This window comes from Seriola aureovittata, chromosome 14, assembly GCF_021018895.1.
Source record: "Seriola aureovittata isolate HTS-2021-v1 ecotype China chromosome 14, ASM2101889v1, whole genome shotgun sequence".
Taxonomy (NCBI): Eukaryota; Metazoa; Chordata; class Actinopteri; order Carangiformes; family Carangidae; genus Seriola; species Seriola aureovittata.
The window spans coordinates 2024434-2051721 of record NC_079377.1 but is presented as its reverse complement, the minus strand read 5'-3'; the positions used below and the strand labels follow the sequence as shown (position 1 = coordinate 2051721).

General features: G+C 40.7%; 1 protein-coding gene across 1 annotated transcript in view; it reads left to right on the top strand.

The window, feature by feature from the left end:
• The first annotated feature begins 1183 nt into the window (after positions 1-1183).
• ndst2a (N-deacetylase/N-sulfotransferase (heparan glucosaminyl) 2a) overlaps positions 1184-27288 on the top strand; it is a 45472-nt gene continuing 19367 nt past the window's right edge. The window contains exons 1-2 of the mRNA XM_056395552.1: positions 1184-1467; positions 21426-21483. The gene's annotated coding sequence lies outside the window, so the exon portion shown is untranslated. The remainder of the gene's footprint in view (positions 1468-21425; positions 21484-27288) is intronic.

The following is a 27288-nucleotide window of genomic DNA, read 5'->3' as shown; positions in this document are numbered from 1 at the left end:
TATCATAACCACTTCACAATAAGACTACACTACACAAGGATTTATAAATGGTTTACAATTAGTTATTTAATTTGGTTGTTTTCACTTTATAAATCATAAATAAACAATTATAAACCAGTTATAACAAAGTTATAACAAAGTTTTCACACATTGATGCAGACTCACAATTTGTCAAGATCAAGTTAATGTTTACAGTTAATCTTACTAATGAGTTACTACCATTTATAACTGGTAAAAGAAGCCTTATTGTAAACTGTGAAACACATCACCATTTATTAATGGTCATTTACTCATTATACTTTTTATTTAATGTGTTATAACAGCTTATAAGTGATTAATCAACTGTTAACAAGCTCATTAATAAACTAGTTATAAACCATTCATAAATCCTTTATAAAAGACATCTAATTGTAAAGTGGTACCAAAACAGTTCAACAGCATCATAAACTCCATCCTCCAAAATAATGATGACAATAATAATAATAATAATAACAATAATAATATTAATAATAACAACAACAATGATAATAATGAACTTTATCTATAGAGCCCTTTTCATACAAGATATGTAGCTCAAAGTGCTTTACAATTAAAAATCAAATACGATAAAATTAGGGCGGATTGAAGCACAATGAAATTAGACAACAGAAAAACAGTAGATGATAAAATATGTAAATGAAAATAAAAAACAGAAACCAATGAGAATAGTAAAATATGAGAGAACTAATTAAAAGCCAAGTTAAATAAATGATCCTCCAGCTGTACCAACACATCTCTGAAACAGTTTGAGGGGATCATCAACACCTTCATGCAGGAGGATCTGTCGCAGCACTGGCTGATCAGACTGGCTTAGTTTCAGCTCGGTGTTCCTAATAAACAGAACTAATCAATAAACCTATATCCATATGTATCAGTCTGATTTGTGGTTAATAAAATTCATATATGACTGATAAATAGTCTGTGACTGTGATCATGAGGTGAATCAACTTGTTTTGCACTGAACATCTGTAAAGCTTCACACACACACACACACACACACACACACACACACACACACACACACTCACCCACACAGACACACACGCGCGCGCACACACACACACACACACACACACACACACACACACACACACTATTTCCGTGCGGTAACTGTGGGATCAGGAGTGATCTGTTGCTAAAATGAGCAATCACTGACCGTCCTTAATGTGACCTGAACAGCTGATAATTCTCTGACTACCTTTGGACTTTGTTCTGTGAAAACAAACTTCAGACAGATCACGTTGTAGGTTGCATTTTAAACCCCCCACCCCCTCGGTATGCCAGACTTGGTTGAGTCCAGGTTTTCCAGCAGAACCAAGATGGCGGAGTGAGCAGAGAGGCGCTGAAGTTGACTTTTAACTCCAAACACTGAGACTTGTTGTGCTCCCTTCCTCTGCCCGGACCGCTGCCCGCTGAAAACCAACACTGGTGAGTCTGAAATCCCTGACAGATGCCACATGAACGTCTCGGAGCTGAAACTGCTCCTCAGAGTAGTTGTGGTCGCGCCAGCAGCTAGCTGTAGCGTTATCCCTGTGGCTAGGGGACTGGCGTCTGCACTGGGAAGCATCATGAATGTGCCAGCACCGCAGGGCTAATAGAAGACGAAGAAAAGAGGGCTGAGGCCGCAGGTCTGCTCACAGGTACAGGTACATGTCAGAGCACCACCCGAGCCTCTAGGAGCTGGCGTTAGCTATGCTAATATCAGCGGCAGTCTGTTGAGACTGTTGCTTTGCAGCTAGCGGTTAGCATGCTAGCTGCAGCCCACGGCGGGCTGCTGGTTGTTTAGATAAAGTTTCTCCAGTTTCTTTAATGATGCCTTTCAGGTATTCTTCTTCTTCTTTTTCATGTAACGGCACCTTGGTATGATGAGTGTGTTTAATCTGTGTTTAGTCGCAGGCAGTGTTGTGGCATCAGACCTCAGCTTTGGAGCTGTGTCAGTGAGCTGCCGGTTTAACTGGTGATCGTGTTAACTTGTGATCTTTGTTTACGTTTTAGCTCATCGGAACAAACTCCAAATGTTTATAGTCGCAGAGTCATATCCATGAAAATGGTGGTTGCCAAAACTTAAGCTAAAAAATGAAATTCATAAGAACACGCACGTTTAGTCCCATTAAAACATTAGTAGTAGTTAAAAATTTTTTTAGTGACATGGGGATCCCATGTCATTAAAAAAATTTCGGATCGAACCCTGGTCAAACTGACGACTAGTTTGCCTGTAAGTGACCCACATGGTGAGCCACAGGCTGCTGGGTTTTGCCGTTAGATCAGGGACTGAGAGCTCCTCATGTCTTATATTACTGGTTATATTTATTCACATGTCCTATCAAAACACTCAAACTGATCTCCAAAAAAATCAGATCAATAAGATCATTTAACAAGTCATCAAATATCAATATCCACATCTGAAACATCAGACAAAAATCTGAGTCATGATTCAGTCAGACCTGAATACAGACATGAAAACACCACTGCAAATAAACCTTCATGAATCTGATTAGAAACCGGAGAAGAAGCTCCTTACTAAGTAATAGTTGTCAGTACATCAATAGTACTTAACAAACAGGAAGTTAAAAAATAGCTTCATTTTTTCATCATGTAAACAAACATGGGCTTAAAAAAACAGGGCTCAAGTTGAAGCCAGTTTTAACTCACTGTATCCATGGCAACATATTTCTGTTTGTTGGAAAAATCAAAACCCAACTGGGTAAAACTGCTTTTAGCTATTGCGTGCCTAGAAACTAGAATAACCTTCAAGAGACAATTAAGTTAAATAAGCAATAAGGTTAAATAAATAAATTAAATTAAGCACTTTTTAAGATTTGTTATTTGAATCTGATGTTGAGGGCAGTAAATGTTTTATATAATTTAACATAAATTTTAACTTTTTTATTTTTATTTTATTTTATGCTATTAATTGATAAGGTGCTGTTGAGATTGGGTATTTTTGTATTGATTGTTTTAATGAACGAATGTTTGACTGTTTTCTATTGTATATAACCAGGACGCCATTGAAAATGAGACCTCAGTCTCAATGGATTCCCCTGTCTAAATAAAGGTTAATAATAAAAAGTTTAGTTTGTATCTGTTCTGTTATCAGAAGAGTTGATATCAATGCATGTCACCTACAGCTGATCTGATGTAAACAAACTCATTTGACTGACAACTGACTGATAATGATTTGGCGTTGAAGAGGGGGGGTGGTGTATGAAGTTGTGATGCTTAAAGGTTTTACCATACATCCATAGTTTGTACAGACTATATTCTGTGAACGTTTGGGTGATCCACTCTGAAACGGGGTAAACTACTGGTATCTCGTGAGCCACCTGTTGGAGACCCCTGCATTAGATGTTTCTGATGTTGATCCCTTAAATGATGCTGTTGCCATGACGTCTGGCCATAGTATAGGTAGAGTATGTCATATCAGAGATCAAATAATGTGTAAACAAATGTAGAAGAGATGTGTTAGACATCAAATTATCAAATGCATTATGAGGTCAGAAATAAGAAGCAGTATATCAGCATACACAATCAATTTAACATGAAATACACAATCACTCTTGGCATGGTTTGACAAGGGACTCTTATTGTTTCCTTCAGATGCTAAGCACATGCAGGACAATAAGTCTCTGTCGACATGTGGTTGACCGACACAGCTCCGGTGGAACCAGCTCCCGCAAAGCCTGCACTCAGTCTGGCAGGAAAGAAATTATATGCACAGCAGTTCCATAATTAATCAACTGCAACTGCTCCAAACACACCTTACCCAATGCATGTGTGTGTCATGTTGACAAAGTTCAGACATATCATATCTGTTGATTAAGGATAAATCATGTTATTTCCTGAAATAAATAGCACTTCCATTACAATAACTACTGAAAGCAAGTTATAAACCAACTTGTTTCCTTGCTGAGTATTTGGGCTGTTTCTGTTCTCAAATGACTGATCCCTTGCTCATCAAAGGGAACATCCAACACATCCTCCCTTAAAATCATGTCTGCCAACTTCAACAAGAAATAACCTGAGGATACATGAAAGTAATGTGTTCATCTAAAAGCGCTTTCACCTACTATACACACAATAATGTCACACAAGGCTCCACCTTGTTGATGTCGGGGAGTGTCACATGACCAATCATGACATGTATGTGCATTGTAATGACCACTATGTGCCCTTTTTTAGCAACTTCCTTTGAGATGGCCATGCTTGTGTGTTCTTCATAACAGCTGGGTTTTCCTATATAAGACAATCATTTGTTTTTGAAGCTTGTTATAAAATAGACTGATTTCCTGAGTCATTAACAGGTGTTGAAGAGCTGACAGTAAACTAGATTTATGAAGGTAAAGCAGGACATCTGTTGAAAAAGAAGGAGCCTGACTGAGCTTTATATCACTGAGACACATAGTTCAAATCCCACCATGGGGCTTGATATAGATTTATATTTCTTATTTGGCCAGCAAGTTTCAGGTTGTTGTCTGGTGGTGATAAAGACATCATAAATTGGTGATGTTAAAGTTTTTTCAGCGTGGTCTTCAACATCTTCAATATATACCCACAGCCGGCTACTATTGAAATGATGAATGAATGATGAATGATGAATCTGTGAACAACAATATCTGGAACGCAGAAAGAGGAAAATGTACACAAATATCACCAGACAACATGATCACCAGTTAAACTGGAACACCAGCCGTGCTGCAGGGTGGATGCTGTGGTCACTGGCTGCACGCTGCAGTCACAGCTTCTTGCAGCACCCTGCTGATTCTCAAAACAAAGTGTTTACTACATCTTTGTTTTTGACTCGAACTGCTGGAGCTAAAAAAAAAAAAAAAAAAAAAAATCTCATCCAGTTCAAGTGTATGGCTGCACGTTACAACTCCATGCTGCTGTTTAGAGAAGAAACCGAGCACTGAACCAAATCGACTACTGATGTGTGTGTTTATAGTGAAATGACTGAAAAGTACATTGTTGAATTAGGCCTGGGAAAATGAGTCATGTGGGTGAAACTAGACTCCACTGGTGTGGTCCCATTCTCCACTTCCACACCAGATGATGTTTGATGACTGAGTTAAGTTACACATGGAACTGATGCAAGAAAATGACTCTGTTCTCCTGCAGTAAAATATCAAACTTAACTTGCAGCAATTAATAATGTGACAGGTTTTGGGTGTGGAGCTCCAGCATGTGGAGGGGGACAGAATTCAGACACTGTACTTGGCCAGATTCCTTGTTATATTCACCTAAACATTGAGCGAGTGATACCCAGATTCAATGATCATCCTGTTAATTGTTCCCTGAATTCCAATAAACTTGTCTTCCACGTAGAATTAGTCATGATAACATGAAAATTGTTGGGTTGTGTTCACGCTGCAGTGCTACAGCTAGTCTGGGTGGTTTGTCTTTATCGGTCGACGCTGAGTTGAAGCCAGAGATGATTTCCAGTCGGATGCTGTCCGGCTTTGTTGAACCGGTCTCTCATTCTCTATTAGGAATGGAAACTTTGTTTGCTGACACTGACGCTTGAAGTTGTTAACTGACCAGAGAGAGAGAGAGAAATAGGAAGTGAAAGTGAGACTGAGAGTGAGAGCTTGCACATTTGTGTGTGTGGTCAGAAGGAAATAAGTGAAGCAAACATTGGTTGAGATGTTGATGTAATTAAATGTTGTTCTGTGGTAGTGTATGCAACAGTGACTACCAGAAGTCAACCTATGAGAGCTAGCTGATGAATGGCTTCATTGTGGATTGAATAGTCCCCTGTCATGTGCACATCCTCTGTAAGAAAGGGACAGAACTAGTGTACAGTATATGAGTAGCAGTGTACAGTATAGTTCTTGTGTTTCCACCCACTGGGTTTGTGATGTGCATGTTCCAGCGTTCCTCCTTAACTCTCTGACAAGCGCAATGTCAGCATGCCCCAAAAGCTTCTGAATGTTGCTGTAAGACACTTTTACACTTCTCAAACTGGATTTACAGATTGAATTTCTTCGTTGCTGTTTGTGTTTGTAATCCAGTGCTCTTTTTTTACATCAGTTATGTTACAGAGTTGTGGTCTCACTCCGTGTTCATTGTCCTCCTTCATTGTGTGCTAGTTAGTGGTGGACGGTACCACAGAACTTCAATGGTATGCACTGGACCAGGTGAGCCAGCGAGGCGCTCCATTGTTGCTTTTAAGTGATGGAATGGCGCGAGTATGTGCTGCGTGTTGGTTCATGTTTGAGTGCCCACAACATGACAACAGCAGTGGCAAAGAGTGGATTAACTTATTTGTGTTCACAACAACGGAACATTTTTGCAAAGACAGTTCTACTCTAAAATGAGTCCAACATAGAGAGAAACTGAAACTGATATCGATCCTATAAATAAATTCCATCCGTCCTCAAAAACAAGACGTAGTATCAGAAGTATTGTTATTTTGGAACCAATCCGCTCAACCCAAGTGCCAGTGTGCCCATTAGATTTAAAGATACCTTGTCATGGATCAATACATTGGTCATGGGGAAATTTTAACTTGGTGAAAGCACTGATAAATCACCAGAATCATTGGGAATCATCCACCACTCATGGCTCTTGTACTAAATTTTTCAACAGTCTGGCCAGTAGTTGTTTATATACTTTGTCCTTGACCAAAGTCTGTGTGCTCTGGACATACAAACTGACTACATTCACAGAGGAGAGGAAAAACAACCTCATTTAAATCAGCCAGTGTCGTTGCAGGAGACTCATCAGAGAGGAGAGCTGTGAGTGCACGCTGAGGAAACCTCGTCTTGGATCATTAGGCCTGAGTAACATAACAATGAACACTCATTTAGATCATCGCCACTCTTCTCGTTAGTGTGAAAGCACTCAAACTGTTAGACTCACAACTGTGTGCATTATTTGAGTGATAAATTATGAATCACCTGTTTTCATTCTGGTGATTGGTTTCCCGCAGAATTGAAATGATGAGTACGGCTCTGAAGTGGTACATTGACAATGAGGTGGCTATAAAAAGCTGATTCTCCCTTTGTGACATTCCCCTCTCTGACGACTGACTTGTTCATTTCTGTTCTTGAGTGGAAACCCAATTAGTGCTTAGCTGTAGGCCCAGGCCCACTTCTGCCCTGAGAGCATATTACTGATGTCTGAGATAACACTTGGTAATTATGAGGAGGGCCCTGGGCTTCACGGGGAGATAGTGTTGGTGTATGAGGGCGAGGCTGTGGTAAGCGGAGCTCCTTGATTCCTCTGGTCACACTGTTCACCTTTATGGATTTTAAACAGCCTCATACACATACACAAACATGAATATTCTTTGTCTCCAAAGTAACGACAACAATGAAAGGATAATGTAAATGTGAACATAGTGGGTTTTCTTTTTTTAATCTTCTCTTGCATACTTGTAAAAAGTCGTGGACACAGCACTGCACATGTTATTTTACTCACAACATTCATGACAACCTTCAGATGCAAGCTTGGGTTCTAGTGAAGACGGTAATTAATTGTTCTCTTATTAAAATAGAATAGAAATATTGTTTTAAGACAGATTTGAACAATCTCAAATCTATCCTTTAAAGTTTCAGCTTAACCTCTTCTACAGCAGTTCTAACCTTATTGTGTTGTATCAAGCAGAAAATCATGACCTTTTCATTCTCAACAAACTCCAATGGTTGATGCTTTAGGGTCCATATTTTTACATGTGATGCTTGGTGTGGGGGATATAGATAACATCTTTTTTTTTTCTTTTTTAAAATACACCTCACCAAAAGAAAAGGAAACACAGACACACACAAAGGACTAAACAAAGAGCTCCAAACTAAACTAGGTATCATTCCCAATAGCAATGATTCACATTAAACACATCCGGTAGGGTGTCGAATAAAAGATTTAGATACACATATCAGTTTCAAAAATATCACATGTATTTTACAGCCATTTGAAGAATCGCATTCTGATTTTGGTACCTCATTTTGTTGCCACTTAAATGCCGATTGAAATATTTGCCCTCTGATGTTCAGAAACAGACGTGCCATCGCTAGTTAACATTACATTTGCTGTGATGGCAGCCTCATTTTCTAAAGTGAGACTGTATTTCACTTGAGAGGATTCCAAGACCATGTTTAAAAACAGCTTTGTGTAAAGTGGGAACATGTCAAATTTAATGAGGCATCTGGCGACGCCTGGGTTACACTGCATTCGATCGCATTCGACTGCTTGTTTGACCCAATGCCAAACACATCAGCCGGCAGTGTGGGAGTCCCTGGCTCCGGTGATAGGGTGACAATTATTGATCCCAGCCCTGTTAATTTGGAGACCATTGATGATGATGACAGCAGCCTTTCCTCGGGTTAGTGATGTAATGTTAATTACAAACCTTGCATTTATGAAACAAATCATCAAAATATTAGCAATAAAAAAAAACACTCTTTAATGTAGTTGACCATCATTTTGTGTAGCATCAGTTCAGGCACAGTTTAGACACTGGTACCATTTTAAAAGTATAATTTTTGCACCAGTATCAGAAAAAAACCCAAACGATACCCAAAACCTTGTTAAAGAGGAATTTCTGTTACTAAGTAACTTTGACAGTAAAGTTGACTCTTTACATGTCAGGCTGCCGTTCACAAAAACACAGAAGAAGAAATCAGCAGAGCTCTGGAACAAACTTCTGTGGGCTGATGAAATAAAAATCAACCTCTATCGAAATGATGCAAAGAACAAAGTGTGGAGAGAAATAGGAACAGAGCAAGACCTAAAGCCGCCACCTCATGGCTGCCAGTCATTTATTGATTCATCAGGATCTTTCTCGCTCAGTTTTGTAATTTCAGAAAATAACTACATGTATGATGTACTGTTACTTTGTGGTACCGTATTAGTTTGATGCGGTAGATTTTCAATTCATGCATATATTTTAAGAATATAATGAACTGCAATTAATTTAAAAATGCTATTAAATATGTATTCATTTTATTGATTGAAAGCCCTGTGGTTAAGATATTCTTCCCTCAGGGAACATTCTGGTTTTAGCTGCTCCTCTTCCCATGGCCCTGACACTAATATCAATGTCTTTCAAATGAAATCTGATTTTAATGAACTCCACTGAAATAACTAGTATTCCTCACACATCGAAGTGACATACAGAGCATGTTTGAACATTGGAGAAAAATAGCAACATGTAGAGCTGCTGGCATCAGCCTTTGTGCCACCATTAAAAACAAACCCTTTGTGCCATAGGTTGCTATTTGCTGTATATTTGCTGTGAGTCTACAGCATACGTTTGCTCTTGAGTTGGAAACAGCATGAGCAAACATGAGCACCTGGAAAAGATTATGCAACCAAATGGAGCAGGCCTGAAATAAACCTACCTTTGTAAAGCTTATAATGTCAAGTTATTGTTGAGACCAGGTGTGTAGTCAATTCTTGTCATTTTGAAGGCCAAAGTTGTTGTGGTAGATGGTAATTTTGTTGTTAGTGTGCCCCACGCTTAGTTCCTTTCTCCAACAATAACTCCGTACATTACAATCGTCTGACAACAGAAAGAGAGTCAGTCACTTTCTTACGGAAGCTGTGAAAGGCCATACTCACAAACGTTATTAATATTACTCACACTATTAAAAGATTTTATCCGATTATCTCAAAATAAAAAAAAAAGCTCCTTATCCCTGGGTAATGAGATATTATCAGAAGAAAACGATTTTTAGTTACCCTGAGATAACATGATGTCATCAGAAGAAAATGATCTTGACTGTACCTCTTCCACTAAGTCGCTGTAACACTCCTCCTCAGCAAGAATCCTTAGTAATTCGTTAGTTCACTAGGACTGATCTGAAAATGATCTTGTATGAAAAGACACTGATTTCTGCCCTTAAAATTGAAATATTCTGTGATGCGTTTATCAATGTGTCGTCCTGACATTTTCACTTCTCAGCACTAAAAGTTTCCATCTGCAAACTGGCTTGGCACATCTGATCTTTGATTAACAAACCAATTATAATGAGAAAACAAGCTTTGTTATCTCTATATAATGGGATAATTATGTCATTATCTCGGATAACAAAATCTTTTTCTCCCGATCTCACGTTATCTCAGGATAATGAGCTTTGTTATCTTGAGATAATGGGATAAAAAAACATTTGCGATTATTAGCCTCTCTCGGCTTCTGTACTATCTCACATGAGTGGCTGTAATGAAATAATAAATACATGATCATAGAGATAGTCAGAGATAACAAGAAGAAACTAGGAAATACCTGATCATGTCTGTGAAAGGCTGATAATTATATACCAGCCCCATCTTCCCTCCTGGCTACTGGTTACAACAAGCAACTCAGATTTAAAGTCAGTGTGGGAGAGGGGTTTGGAATAATTGTCTCTCAGATCCACTCTGACTCTGTATTTTACACCGCTGAGAAAACAAAGATGTGTCCTTAAATGTATATCTGCACTACTGTGGACATAGACTGAATGTGGATGAATATTTTTGCTAATGGGGTAAATATTGGAAGCAAGTTGTCCCCTGAGGAAAATACAAATGTCTTCCCAGCTGTGGTATGTTGGTTTGTAGAGAGAGAGAGTATCCCAGGCATCCTCCCCATCAGCAGCGGTCATCAGTTTATCATAACAGATGCTCTTTTTATGACTTCTGAATCAGACTGGTTTCCTGTTCACACATAACCAAGGATACACTGTACATGCAGCCGGGGGTAGAAAACTCTTCATCGGATGTCATCATCATTGGATGCCATGATAGCTTATACCCTCACTGAGCACTTTATTAAGAATTACCCGCTTATTTATGCATATTGTTTTTTGTTTTTTTTTTTACTATTTGAAATGTGTTAAATCTTATTTCCTTGTAGATCTGTGCACAGTGTAATGGTTCACTCAGCCCCGCCTCTTCCCTCTCTCTCTCAAAAACCCCATAAATCCCTGTCTGTCTCTTTGCAAGCACTCTCTGTGTGCCTGTCATTCAGGGTGCCCAGAGTACCTGATCAGGTCCAGATACACAGACACAGTGGAGAGAGAGTCAGCTGCTAGCCGCTAGTGCAAACTTGTAAAACAGATCTGTCACGTCTCATCCAGTTGGTGCTTCTGTAACAGTGTCAGAGCCTCCATGTGAGACGCTTTGATCTGTGATGGTGTGTTTTTAAAACTTATCTCAGGGGTGCAGCTCACTCTGAGGAAGGTGTAGCCGTGATGTTTCTGGTTTAATGGCACCGTGCTGGACAGGTGACAGCTGTGCCTACAGTATCTGTGCTCTGAGGCGTTACAGCAGGAAAAAGGGCCAAAATTAGAGCATTCACCCGGGTGTTGCGCTTACATCGCTGTCGATTGGAGCCAGAGCCGAAAAGATACTCTGTCTACTGCAGAGTCATGTTACCCGGGTGTGAATGCTGATTGTTCCCTTTTCCATTGTTGACAAAAGCCCAATGTTAGCGGGTCTTACTGGGTTTTTTGACCAGTGGAAAAGGAGCTTTAGTGTGGTGTTCCTAATAAAGTATTCAGTGAATATGTCATCATACATTTCCAAAACACTTCTGCATGACCCATACATAATGCAGCCATCTGATCAAGACTAAAAGTGATACTTGGGGTTATTGGACGTTGGGTTGTGTGAGCCAGTGAATTACCTGCAGTAGATTCAGATCAGCTCCCAGTTAAAAGAGGCAGCAGCAGCACCGGTACAGAAGCTGAGGAATGTGCTGCTGCGGATGGGGTCATCAGCAAAAACGTGTTCAAGCCACTTCGTTGTTGGATTGTTGAATTTCGTATCTCGTTCTCCTTCTTTGTAGATAAATGCTACAATAAACATAATAAATGCAGTAACATTGTTTTTAGGTGCTACATCAAAGAAATATTGGGATGGTTTACAAAGATGTCACAAAATGAGCTGAGTGCACCTGAACATTGTGCAGTCAGCAGTAACATGTAGGCTCTCGGTGTGCATGTGTTTCTACAGAAACAGTGGTTTCAGGGCATTGTTGGGGGTTTCTGTGGAGAGTGTTTACCTGGAGAATGAACTGGGAAGGTGTGTTAGAACATGTTAAGACACGACAGGTAGGCTGTAATGAATAGTTGAGCAGGAAGCTTTGCTCCCCCAGTATGTTCTGTGTTCCCTCAGGCTCACTTTAATGTCAGAAGGATTCTTTTTTTAATGTTTGTGTGTAATGTGTCTTTTATTTAACTTTGTGAGGTTGTTGTTTGAGTATAGGTTATATTTGAAGCCAATTCTGTATGTTTTCACTTGATAGTAATGAAGGAATTGCTTGGTTTTAGATGGAAGCATTGTTAGGATTGTTATAAGGATGTTTAAAAATCCCTTTTCCCACATAGCAGTGTAGAGAAGCATTGTTCTCTGAAGTCACAGGATCAGGAATTTCCTAAGTGAATCAAGCAGCAGGATACATCTACATATGCGATTTCTACTCATTTTTTTATTATTCAGCTTTGAAAGATCTTGGATCTTGGAAAGGCTTTTAAATATTGTATTTTCAGGGCTGTGCCATGTTATTTTAAGGCCACATCATCCACGCCTGTTTCCCAGTTTTATCTGTCGTGAGCTGAAACTGAGCTGTAGGCTTTGATGCTTGTTTCACATTCAAAATGCTTCTGGTGGACACGGTTTCAGTCAAGTATAAAGTCTGTCGGTGTAATTTATTTTATCACTTCACAATATAATTTGCTAATGGATGTTTTCAAAGCCTGGGCGGGGGCCACCTGAGTGCAGTGGTCTGAGATCAGCTCCAGTTAAACTGTGGTATGTGCAGTCACTGTCTTGACTCCCACAGGAAGGAAAGTCAAGTAAACATGTCATGATGACCTTATTAATGTTAACCAGGCATTGTTAGATATAATACCTCACTGATACACAAGCAGACAAGAACATGTAGTTCCAACTTGATACCAACAGGAAGGTAGTGGAAGAGGTGGATCCAGTTTGACCCCAGGGGTCACACGTCGGCCTGTATTCTGTCAGACCTGGCCAATTCACTGCTGCTTATTGATAATGTGAGCTGTGCTTTTTTTTAATGCTCACTGTTAGTCAGTGTATTATTCTGGTCTCTTCAGACATTTAAAGTTATAATCTGTAACTTTTTCAGATTAAAAATCTGTAAAAATGGCTAGATTTATGTTATACATGTTGTTACATATGTTAATGACATCATATCCCCTATGTGGACGCTGGTATTGTTGTTTCCTGCCAGAAGCTCAACACTCCTGTGTCACTGAAGAGAGGAGGACGCCTCTGTGCAGAATTCAGCTGCTGGTAAAAACCTGCTGAACATCTGGTTCATAAATTATCAGAGAAACAATCAGAACAAAGGTTAGCATCAATCTCAGCTCCAGCTCTTCCCTGAGTCTCTGTCCTCCGTACAGCGTCGCTCAAACTCTGACTTTAAATGTCAAACTGCTTCATTCAGTGTTTTTAACGGTTAGAATCACCAGGTCTGTTTGATTTCCTGAACACTGACACTGAAGGAATCCAAACCGAGAGGAGCTTACGGTAATGGTGCTGAAGATTTGCAATTCCCATGATCCCACGCTATTTCATGGCGTCACCCAATGCCGTCTTTTCTTATTGTTTTGATTGAGAGAGCGCTAGAGGCAGAAGTTACTGACTGTGTTTGACATTTTTCTTGCTGAATTATTTTAACAAATGATCAGTTATCAAAATGAATTGCGATTTATTTTCTGTCAATTGATTAACTGATTATTAGACTAATCCTTTCACCTGAAGATTGTTTGTCTGCCTCTTTCATATCAGTCTTTCAGTTCAACACAACCACAAACTGCAGCTTACAAAAGGAAGATTACACCTGTCTAAAAATATCCAGCACAAACTTATTGAAGACAGGTTTTATTGCAGGTCGAATGAGGCTGTAGGTTTATGTCGGTGTAATAAACTGGACACTGAGTGTATAATATTTGAAGTGAAAGGAAGCATCACAGCCACATTGCTGACACATGCTTGACACTTTGACCACACGCTGCACTGTAACACTTTTAGTTATTGAAACTTTTCTTTAATGCTGTCACAATTTTCAGCTGATTCCACTGTACACAGAGTTTGGCATAATAATGAACTGAGCTCTATTTGATACTAGAATATTTTATGATGTCATGCTGCGTTTTTTTAGCTGCAAGCAGTGATAAAGTAGCAGTGAAGGATGCACCGTTCAGTTTTTGAGTTTTTCTTCTTTTTTTTTTTTTTCAGAACTTCAAACACAAATGCTGCAGTCTCATCCTGCAGACTTTGTACTAACAGGAGAACAGCGTGTAAAATGCAGAGGTGGCATAAATGGTACAATTCTAATATAGCACAGTGTTTAACAGATTGGATGTTTGGCTGCCTACCCATGTGTAAATAAATCATAGGCACAGCCACAAAGCCACCCCCACAGTGTGTGTGTGTGTGTCTCTGTGTCTCTGTGTGTGTGTGTGTGTGTGTGTGTGTGTGTGTGTGTGTGTGTGTGTGTGTGTGTGTGTGTGTGTGTGTGTCTCTGTGTGTGTGTGTGTGTGTCTCTGTGTCTTTGTGTATGTGTGTGTGTGTGTGTGTCTCTGTGTGTGTGTATGTCTCTCTGTGTCTCTGTGTATGTGTGTGTGTCTCTCTGTGTGTGTGTCTCTGCGTGTGTGTGTGTCTGTGTGTGTGTGTGTGTGTGTGTGTGTGTGATGGTGGCAGGGTTTGTTCCTCTCAGTGAAGTGTGGTGGGCTGTGTTCCTTTCCTTTCACTGCAGAACAGCACCAGTCCTTTCTGCCCCGTACCCCCCAATGAAGACAGGACAAATACTGATTGTCGCTGTGTTGCGATTGTTGCGACTTTTTTCTGGCACACATGTGCAGTGACATTTCAAATACAAGCAGGCTGAGGTAAAGAAACACAGCAGAGAGCCACAAAGTCTGTGTTAACTGACTGATAATGTGTTAAGAAGAATGGTCTATGTGTGTGTACTGAAGTCAAATAGTTGGGTGGTGCTGGATGAACAACCTTTCGCACAAATAAGGGACTTGCCAGGGTCAAGCTGTTCCTGTGTTCTCCGATTGCCAACAGGATAGAAGAGCATCAGTCAGGACCGGCTGAGTCCTCCTCAGCTGTCTGGGATTATGCAACAGTGTTCCCTTCCCCTTACCTCCACAGACTGGTACACAATCCCTCAGCCACAAAGTGTGACTGAGGAGCAAATAGTTATTATAAGCACCGTGTGGCTGTCACTGTCACACAAGCTGAAGTGAAGTGGCTTGCTAATGAACAGTGTGCAGTGTGTGGATGAGTGTTAATCAGTGCTGAGCTGGAGGAGAGCAGCTGAGGGCATGTTTCCCTGCAGGCTGATGAACTGCAGGATTGATTCTCTTTCCTCAAAATGAAACATCAAAGTGAAGAGAGAGAAGAGGACACTCAAAAAAAAAACAACAGGGCAGGCATTGACGTCACACACACACACACACACACAACGCCACATCCTTCGCCAACCAGCGAGGGGAGGCTCAGAGTCGACTGCTGTGCATTGGCATCATTGTGATGCAAAAATGAAAACAAAACTAAAGACCAGCAGAGTCAACAACAATCTGAACAGCAGAGAAGTCCTGATCAACTTGTCTCAGACTGTATGTTGAAGAATATGCATCTGACACTTTGAAATAACAGCTGCAACCTTCCGAATCTGAGGCTACATCCACATTTTCGTTTTAAAACGCATCTCTTTTCCTACAATCTCCTCCTCCGTCTACACTACTCCAGGGTTTTCAAGCCCCAAAAGACTTTCAGAAACGCTGCTGGACCTGTTTTATTTTGAAAACTCTGGGGATGTGTTGTAGTCTGGACGGGCCAAAACGAAGATCTTTGGAAACGATGACGTAGACAAACCACAGACGCTCCCTGATTGGTTCTTATCAACCTGTGTGTTACTGACCTTGTTGTCTTTGCTAACAGCTGTTGTGTTGCTTTTGTTAAATTCTGTATTTTAATGCTACAAGGGTAGACGATCTGCTTCCTGTTAACACCGGCTCAGGCATGCTCAGTGTACATGAATAGTCATGTTTGTGTGCATTTTCAGGTATGATAGTTTGGACTGAGATCATTTGCTACAGAGCTAAGACGGCTGTCTGGTCGGAGATTGTTTTGGTTTTAAAACACTGTTTTAAAATGAAAATGTAGTAGTGTTGATGTAGCCTCAAACACCTTGTTTTTCACAAGCTACCTGATCCAAATCCTGAAGGCCCTCATTCAAAACTATAAAGTTTCTAAGCTTAAGTGATTGATATGAGTGGAAGCTTAAGAGGGAACTGATCAACTGGAGAGAGGTCCTCTCTCGATTGTACAGTGATGCTTCTTTTACCTCATCAGTCTTCAGCTGAGGTCAGACACCTACTTGCACAAAGGACACAAACCAGGTTCTGTTTTTGGCATGCCACCAAGTTTACCCACATGATTTGCGTCAAGGCATTGAAAAGATTGTGGAGAAACCGAGTCTGTTCTATTGTTAGACAGACAAACAGCAGCTGCCGGAAGCAGCTCAGACTGACACTCACTGTCCTTTCACCTGTTTGATTGATAGTTGTAATATTCCTTTCCTCCATTCCATTGTTTTTTTCTCTCTCAAAATGTTACGTTTCTAATTCTTGTAGTATTACAATTTTATTCTCATAATATTACGACTTTATTCTGGTAAAGGACTGGACTTTGATCAGTTTTATTTTAGCCAATACTGTTTCTTTGGAATTGACTCAGGACATCTGATTCACAGGCTTCAATGTAACATGGTACGTGTCGCTTTTCAATCAACCTTGTTTTTACAACACATCGTCCTACCATGTTTAAAGGTGAATGTGTTTAAATCCCACTTACCTGTACACCGTCACACACCTATAACCTACAAGTGTGTGTAAAAGATCCATGAGTGTTGAAGTGTCTCTTTTGGAAAGTTACAAGAATTTGGGGTTTCAGACTCTGTACACTGAAGCCTTTGGATACTGTTATAGTTGAGGATACTCCATTCTATGTACACATTTCAGTGTAGGATGGATTACCGCCACCAATGAAGAGATGCACCATGATGTAGATTTAGCTTAACTCAGTAGTTTGCCGGAAGCAACAGCAGAAGTCACTGCTATTTTCAACTAATGCAGCTGTTGAATAAGTCAGTGTCAGTGACAATCACTTGGGTGTACACTTCTCTTTTTATGTTTCCCTTTTTCTTTATCTACTTTTTCTTCCATGCAAACGTGAATAGAGAAATGGAGACAAACTGCCACATAGGCAGGTTCAGACCATGAGGAAACACGTGTGAAATGCTCTATTGCATACTCTGACTCTGACACAAGAAATACCACAATGAATGCAGACATTGTTATCTGAGTCAGTGACTGGTCACTGATAAGAAAATTACACACATGGAAACTGTGTATCTACTGTATTTAATGACACAGAACATCCAAACTTGTGAACTGCTGAGAATGACCTTTTTGGCCGGTCCGCAACAGCAGGGCCAGCCCTATAATCTGCAATGTGACTGACTGACTGACACATATTTCTACCACTGGTCAGGTCTGGACTGTGTATGAATCCATCCTTGCTACAGGCAGTCTACAGAGGGAGTCAGACATAAAGACCTGCCTCTAATAAAAGTGTGTTACGTTCTGGAGTTGAAGTTAATAAAGATTAAACTATTGTGGATCCAGACGGAGGCTGTGCTCTGTGTGAGAGACTGAATAACAAAGATAATCTGTCTCCGGCCCCGGTGGTTCACCTGGTGTAAAGTGTGACATTTGGGTTTAGTCCTTGTTGCAATGGCCCAAGGTTTGAGTCCAGCCTGTGGGCACTTTGCTTTTTCTCTCTCTCTCTCTCTCTCTCTCTCTCTCTCTCTCTCTCTCTCTCTCTCTCTCTCTCTCTCTCTCTCTCTCTCTCTCTCTCTCTCTCTCTCATAAAGTAACTTGTGATCATGTTACAGTAAGTCCAGCTGAATTCTGACATCACAGCTCAGTCTTTCTTTCATTTATGTGTTTGGTGATTTTGTCAGACAATCTCACAGGCGTTGACCAGTCCTGACATTGTAAACTTGGGACTTGTGCTGTCAAGCTAAGATTATAGCAAAGATTGAGTCATACTGTAACAGATTGCATTGGACTCGTTAATGTTGTTGCATCTTTTCAGACATTCATTGTTTCCTCATATGACAAAAGTCACAGGCACATTCCTTGTCGTGTCCTTGTCTGTGTAGGAATATGATGTCCTCTTTATGTTTGTGTGGGTTTCCTTTCTACACTTGTTTCTTTTGCTTTCTCCTGGAGGTGATGATGAAACAGAAGCAACAGAGCAGGAGACGGACGCAGGAGATGTGCAGCAGCCTCATTAATTGTTGGATAGCCTCTGGGCTTTAAAGTAGTGGGTCCTTTCATTACTGCAGTCTGACGGAATGTTTTACCTGTGATCTTGTGAATTTTTTGTCCTTTTTAAATCATTTTCCAGCCGAAGATCCAGAAAAGGGCAATCTGTCTTATATTCATTTAGTAACTGTTCGGGTGCGATGGCCGTGAGAGGGAAGCTTTCAGCATCACATCCTTCTGTAGATCTGTCTATAGCCCACAACTTGAAACATAAGGTTCTTAAAATGTGAACACAAAGGTGAAGCTGAACTGAGATCAGATCAGACAAACACATTTATATGGGTGAATGTCACCTGCACAGGCATGCGAGCTGCTGCAGCAGTTCAACAGGTAGCCATCCTGCACAGGTGAGGTCAGTGGTGTGGTTCTAAATTTAGCTTCTTGAAACTGCACATGTTCAGTGGGGTGATTTTAAGCGTCTAGTTAAGTTTGTTGTTCTGAATGTTTTGTGGTTGTTCCTCCACAGCTCACTTTGGCCTTCGTTACAGATTGCAAGCTTTATGTCTTCTTCACTTATAGTGAAGAACTTCCACGCCGACCTCATTTTGTGTGTGTGTGTAGCTGTGTCTCCGCTGCTGTGTGCTGCACAGAGTCTGTCAGAGCAAGTCAAGCTGGGAACCGATCGATTGGTGCACCTCTAAAGAAAATCTCTGTTTGCTGTTCTCAGAAAAGTCAGGTCAGAAAATCATCATAAACCAACAGAGTGGAAAGTCTGCTGTTGGTTCACACTTGCTTTGCTGAGTTAGTGATTTGCACCCTCTGTAGGTCAGGTGGTACCTTGCAACCAAGGCTTTTATTTTTATGATGTATATTACATTGATGAATTAGGGATGTTGACACTGTGTGTCTGCTCTGATACACACGGAGCTGCCAGCCGCTTATTTTCACAGAATGTGATTCCTCACTGGTTTCCCACATACCAACTCTACCTGTGTGTTTGTGTGTGTACAGACAAGTAATCTCTGCCACTCCTGCACCTCAGAGCTTTCATCATTAAGACAGTGTTTTGGCCTGGGAAGAGGATTTTAATTTGAGCTGATGGAACAAGTCACACAGGTACACAATCTCTCTAAAAACGGATCACGATCAGAAGGAGATGACCCGATTAGATAAAATTGGATTCATATATTTTATAGCTTTTTACGGGATTGCACCAGTTGTTATGGTCACATTTGTATAAGTGGATGTTCTGCTTGTTCAGTAATTGTGATGTCTCCCTACTGGAGGAATTAGGTGCACTTAATGATAACGAGCAGCAGAGTCATCGAGTTGAGTCAAAAATAATCTAAAGTCCATTTCATTCTCTGCTCTGTGGCTTGTGTGTGTGTGTGTGTGTGTGTGTGTGTGTGTGCGTGCGTGCGTGCGTGCGTTGGTTATTCTGACTCGTGAATCGTCTTGTTGTCCCAAATACTCACTGGAGCAGCAAATGTGGATTAATCCGCCATGACAAATAGTTCCCAACAGAAATGCACTCTTTCCTCCTGTTTGGGTAACATTTGATAATTATTGGTGCCCAGATGTTTTATCCATTTTTGTTTTTTAAATATTATTGGAGAAATAGTGTGACAGAAAAAAAATAACAAACATATCAGATAGTAGTAGACTGGTTCTAACATATAGCATATTGATGAAATAGTGTGACAATGACAGAAGACAAGTGCATAAATGTAATATTAATAATGGGCAAACGTACAGATGATATTTTGAAGCCGCTGTATGTGGGTGTTGTATGTATGTATGTATGTTGTGGAGCCAGGGAGATTGGGTTGGATCAAGTGTTGGTTAAGTGCATGTGTATGTGCATGTGTGTGCACGTGTGTGTATTATATTATAGCAGTTGAGTCTTTATTATAATAATTATGATAATTAAAAATAATAATAATAATTGCTTTGTTAGTAAATTACTGTGCCTTTGTTTTTTAAAAAAAAGAAAAAAAATAAACTATTTGTGAGCCATCTTAAAAGATTGACCGGTACATCTGCAGTCAGAACCAGTGGGACTGGGCCTGAGTAGCTCCGACATGTTAGGGAATAACAGATGGGCTAGTGCACTGTTGATTGTGGTGTTTTCATTATACTTGCTCACAATAACAAAAGTGCAGAACATCGGAACATTCTCTCCTTCTGTTGCCACCCAGAAAAAACAGAAACTGAAGCAACATAATGATCTAGTTTTATAAATGTAAAGATAAAAGGACACAGTTGAGAGAACAAGGGCTTGTAGTGCTAAATCTAAGAAACAAATATTACAAGCCATTACTTTCAATCAGCTCAGCAGCTACCTTGCCGACTTATCAAAACGTAACACTAAAACGAAACGTGCTGTCCAACAATACTGAGTGGAGAAACAGGATGGCAGTGCCCCCATCCACAGGGAATAAGGGTTTACTGAATGGTTAAGATATGAAGACGATGTGAAGATCGCCTCATTAAAAGTTTTTATATTTAGAGATTTATTTTAAAGGTAAAAAAAAAGCTTGTTCCGCTCTGCAGCCTCGCTGAGTTTGGTGTAACTCCACATGAACCAGTTCTCCACCGGAGCAGAACAAGAAAACTCCATATGAACTAAGTAAAAAGAGATGAGTTGTGACACAGTTTGTAAAAAGAAGAAAGCAGCATCAAAGCAGCAGAAGGATACAAATCAGAACATCTGGTCAGGACTTTCAGAATAAAATCAGAGCGTGGACAGGATGCAGAGAGAGTTGGGCCTTTGAGAAAAAGTGATGGGATTTGTTTCCAGTTTAATCTTTGGGGGGAGACTCATGATTCAGATTGTGCTTCCTGATTCTGCCTGAAAAGATAGTGATATGATAGTCTAGTCTAGATCGCCCACCTCTAATATGACTCCTACTATGACCTTCACAGTCACTATATCTCAACCCAGCTGAACACCAAAAGCATCAGATCACACAGAGACTGCAAGCTTCCTCACAGTAACACAAAAACTGCTGCTGTTTTCTCCTGCTGGTTCCTCACTGTTTTATATCCACTGTTTGCAAAATCATGATGTTTGTCTGTCCTTTTATTTTTCAGATGTTCCCAGCAATGTTGAGCTGAAGGTCTCGTGACAGTGGAGGGAGAACCAGTCCAGGTGAGTCAGCACACTTCCCTGTCTTTGACTTTAGACATCACTGAAGCTATCCAGCCTTCTGAAATGTTTCACGACACGGTGGAGTGTTAGGTCGTTAGTTTAGTCATCTGGATGTCCTGGTGTTGTAACATGGTAGCTAGATTATAAATTTCATGGCATTACACATTTTAGTCCTCTTATAATTTAATGGGGTGAACACAATATTAGCTCTCAATATAACACTTGCCAAAACTATTTTAGTCCCAGTCTTGCGTCACTCAACGTTAAGAAGACCAGCTGGAAAAGAGATTTCTTATCCTCTGCCCCGATTTAAGAAAGCAGGTTTCCGTGATGTTGTTATATGATAGAACTATTAAAGAAGGCCCCTAGGCTTCAAAGTGTATTAACATGTGGATGTATCAAGCAGCAGAGCAACAATAAACAACAATACATTCCTTTTCTGTTGATGGACATTTACAGTGTGTGTATACAGCTGATTGTCAGTGGGCTAAATAAAACTGCCCTCCGCACAGCCAGCGAGAACTAACCAGGAAACAGTGGAAAACAGCTGAACAGAGGTGTGACGATCATCAGGGCGATCGCTGATGGCTCATGCCTTTTGCAAATGTCAAGACAATATCTGACTTGTTTTCCCATTTATATATTAACTTATTATTATTATAATTTGTAGTATTAATGTAATATTACGTTTAATTTACCCTGCCATAGTTGCTAATATATAACTGCATACAAATGATGCAACACACACACACACACACACACACACACACACACACACACACACACACACACACACCGAATCAGCTGCCTGTCACTGAAGCACTGCTTGTTGTGTGTAGGTGTTTTTTATGGTTGTATATAGAACTTTGGGACAGAGAGAGAGAGAGAGAGAGAGAGAGCTGAAAGTCGTTAACTGCTGTTTCTACACGCCTCCTCCTCCTGATTTTAAATAATTATTGAGAATGCTCAGATTATTAATGTTAATAATTAATACTTTATTTGATGATATTGTTTTACCATGGCCAAAAAAAATTTAAATTTTGTCAACCTACTGTCATCAGTCCGGGTATTCGAGGAAGTGGGCAAGAGAGAGGGGTGAGCAAAGCACCCTCTGAGGCGATCATCCTTCCAGGATTGGGAGAGGACAGGATTTATTTTTTTTTTCATCTTGGGATGGGGACAGGACAGCAATGTTTTTGTGGGAGTGGGGTGGCACAGGAGTGGAAATCCACTCCCATGTCACCCTCTACTAGTTCCTGCTACAGTAGGTGTCACCAGCACCATGATGTCACACACAGATTCACAAGGTGAAAACAATACCAGCCCTTCTGTCGCAGCTGGTAAAAAGATGTGGACGCAGTGGCAGGTGCAACAGTCAGTATCAGGCTACATGAATGAAATAACTCGCCACTTTAGCAGAGGAATCACCCAGCTGGACAAAACACATAGTTCATATAAACTCCACAGTACAGCCCACTAAAACATCAGGAAGTGCACAAGCACAAACTCTGAGAACCAGGGCTGTGCAGGAACACACACACACACAAACACACACACACACACACACACACACACACACACAAACACACACAAAACAGAAAGCTTGGGGACCATGGGACTTTAATTCTTAATCTTTAATGGATCTGACTTTAAATGTAGAAAAGTACAATATTATAGATTTTATTTTTTTAAAGTACAGGCACACAAAAAGTAATGTAGAGTAATGAGAGCAAATGTAATGTATGACTCCCAACCCTGACCTCCCTCCATCTGCGGCAGAAGACAGAGACACATTCACAGATTTGTCTTCCCTGGGTTGAGAATGGACATGAACATGTGTGTGAGCTGCCATGCTGTACCTTGGTTTGAAGTTTGTTTGTTCAATTTGCTAATTTTAGCTGCCACAGATGAGCAGATATCTGGGAGTCATACACAGAATTCACAGAGGACCTTAGGGTGGAACCAGAAGTGCTAATTGAAATAACACGAGGCTTTAAATAAACTCCATACCAACAGTGAATGTTGAGCCAGCACAAAGAAATAATTCACTCATTATACAACCACTTGTTTTCCTGAGCGCTGTGCTCCTACAAAGTACATTATGACCACTAACATCCCTGAATGGAAACAGTGTGGTATCCCTGCACCACCACCTGCCTCATCGATTCCCTGTCTGTAGGAGCCTGAAACTCTCAGTGAATTACTGAATGAATTCTATTTTCTAGTTCGATTTTTATCATTGCAGGTGCTGTTTAGTCATTTTAATCCTGTCAGGGCTACATGTGTGAGTTAACCCCTTTCACATCGTTTACAGCTGGACACTTGATACCTGATCTGTTGCTTCACTGCTGATTAAGGTCCCTTCTGGACAGACATCTACACAACTTTGTTATTGAAATTCATCAGCTCTGCTAACCCCGAGCGTACTCCCACCCTGGCCCCTAAAAACACTCATATCCCTCTGTAATGAAGTGTGCTATGAGAGACAGGCAAACCTCCGATCATTTACCAGGTGTGTTGTCGGCTGCACCAGAAGTGTGGAGTGAGGACATGAGTGCAGCCGGTGAAGCAGCTCGTCGGTGTGGCGGTTGACCGATATCAGAACACTGCTGTGTGCAAACTGCTGGAAAACCACAGCGGGAATACAACAAAGCACCTCCAAGTCTAACACCATGGTTCTCAGCTGGTGGACTGCTCCCTCCAGGTTGGGGGTGAGTTGTTGCCCCAAGTGAAGCAGTTTGGGGTTTCTCGGGATCTTGTTCACGAGTGAGGGTAAGATGGATCTGTGCAGCATCAGAAGTAATACAGATGTTGTACCGGACCATTGTGGTGAAGAGGGAGCTGAGCTGGAAGGCAAAGCCCCCGATTTACCGGTTGATCTTCGCTCCACCCCTCACCTATGGTCATGAGCTCTGGGTAGTGACTGAAAGAATAAGATGGTAGATATAAGCTGCTGAAATGAGTTTTCTCCGTTAGGTGTCTGGGCTCAGCCTTAGAGATAAGATGAGGAGCTCAGACTTTCAGAGGGAGCGACTGCTCCTTCAGGTCAAAATGAGCAATTGGAGGTGGTTCAGGCATCTGATTAAGAGGCTCAAGTGCCCAAGAGACACCTGATTAAGATGCCTCTTGGGCACCTTCCTTTGGAGGTTTTCCGGGCATGGCAGACATTCTGATGGATAGAAAACTCTATATATGCACTGACACATAATTGTAAGTGGAAGCTGTTGAAATTTGAGATAAAGGAAAGCCCTCTCTCTCCGGGCTGCAGGATGGACTGCCTTCATTAAACTGATCTGATGTGTCAGCTTTATACTAAATGTTGTCTATTACGACCCACGTCCTGAAACTGCACTGGATAAAACACATTCCAGAAGATGAATATTTAAAAAGAAGGGTGATTCCACTCTCTAGAGTTACCTTCTTAATGAAATAGGTTTATTAGTTATAATTTGTTAAGTGGTTTAATAAAACTGGCAGCGTCTCACTGAGAAACACTGGAACTCCATCTTTGCTTGTGCAAAGCGACTACAGTCATTGTTCTGCTGTGGTGAAGCGATACAACTTCCCACTGTGGGTGTGATGGTATCAAATTTGAACAGTATAACTATTGTAGCCAATAATATGATAAATGGTTTCTTGAGTATACTGAAACTTTACTGATGAAAAAAAATGATGACGATTTACATCTGGAGAATATGATTTGTTGTCCGGGGCGTCTCTGTAGCACCACAGCGCTAACGGTGCTAACAATGTTCAACAATGTGACACATTTTACCTTCATCAAAACAATTGCAGCTCCTGTGATTTGGATATTGAACTTGGCCATGTTGCAATCTGGATTATATTCCGATGCAGCCTTACTGCAAATTTATAGATTTAAACATAAAATATAAAATTGACTGTGAAAAATTCAGGAGCGTGTCTTTCTGTTTATACGCACAACTGCAAGCAGTGATGTCATCACATGCTCTTACAGAGCACACACACACACAGACGCAGTGGAGAGAGAGTGAGCTGCTGTGTAAACTGGTAAATCAGATCCGTCATGTCTCATCCTCAGGTTGGAGCTCCTGTAGTGTCTGAGCCTCTGTGTGAGACACTTTTAATCCGTGATTGAGTGTTTTTAAAACTTACTTCAGGGCTGCACTCACTTTCATTACTTTCATTTACCCGGTTGTCGTGTTTACATGGATGCTGATCGGAGCCGGAGCTGGTAAATACCTGCGTCTGCTTTCAGAGTCATTTGACCTGGGTGTGAATGTTGATTGAACACTTTTTCATTGCTGACAAAAGCCTGATGTGGGTCTTAGTGGGTTTTTTTGACCAGTGGAAAAGAGAGTTTGTTCTGCATTTAAAGACTGAAAAAGTTCTGAATGTGAAGTCATAGACTGGCACATATTCATTGGTTCTTACGAGCCTCTAGCAGCAGCGGTTCCAGCCTACCTACCAACCTGAACTCTGTCCACAAAGACAAATGCATCAAAGGTGTCACTGGACTTTTTCTCCTCCGTTTGTCCCGTGGTGCGAGCTGTGTGACCCCTGCGAAGCTGGAATGAAACTTTGACCAGATTAGCGTGATGATTTATGGAACACTAATGCTCAGCACCACATTATCAACTTGGTACTCACTGTAAGTGATGGCCAGGCCGCCATAAAACTATGTGGCTATTCTGCTGGTTCTGCGCTGGTTCCCCGCTGTTGCTGCTGCTGCTCGCTGTTCTTTGTGGATCCCAGAGGAGTGTTCAGCTCTACTCAGCAATCCATTAAACAGCAGATGCTCATTATGACCATAGTCTCCACACACTGCTCCTCCGGCCTCCCACACTACATTTATTATCTATTCCTCCCCCTCATGTAGCTCACCTTCAACCCATCTGTCTGTCTCTGTCTGGCATTTCATTATGCAGCAGTCGTAGGCCTCAGACAGGGAGTGGCTGAGTGTGGAGTCAAATTTACCTCTTGATCCTCTTGGTAGTGTTAAGATGCTGAGTGTCAGAATCGTCTCACACACAGAGACTGCGCTTAATGACATGAACGCTGCACAGCTCTGCAGTAATTGTTACCTAAGTGAAGCCTGCATTGTTCAAGTGTTCTGTTTTTTTTACTGTTGGATGTGTTGATTCAACTCTGCGGTCATTTTGCGGCTGTAGATTGTAATGACCTGAAGCAAATGTCACATGGTCCATTTGTGTGTGCAGTGCACTTTGCCTTTTTTTCTTACAACTTGTGCAATGACATAATTTTCCATAGTTTCAGAAAGAAAAAAACAAAAGTTGTTGACACATTTCATGAGTATGAGGGCCACACTGAGGGGAAAAAAAAGATCAGAATTTTTGAAAATAAAGTGGTCATTTTTGAGGATAAAATCATAATATTTCAAGAATAAAGTCATAATATTATGAGGATTAAGAGGTAATCTTAGGTTAGGTGTTGTTTTAGAGAGGAAACATCAGAAGCTTTAAAATGAGGAATGTGGAGCATCCTGTGAAGTTGTATTTTAGCAGAGGTTTCATAAACAAGGAGATACTTCATCTTATGGCTCATCATCATCATCATCAGCATCATCATCAGGGCATTGAATAGATTGAGGAAACTGAGTCTGTTCTATTGTTAGACAAACAGCAGCTGCCAGAAGCAGCTCAGACTGACACTGACTGTCTTTTCACCTGTTTGAAACATTTCTCTCAAGATTTTACATTATTAATTCTTGTAATATTACGACTTTATTCTTGTAATATTATGATTTTTTTCCTTAAATATAATGATTTTATTCTCAACATTACGACTTTATTCTCTCTTTTCCTC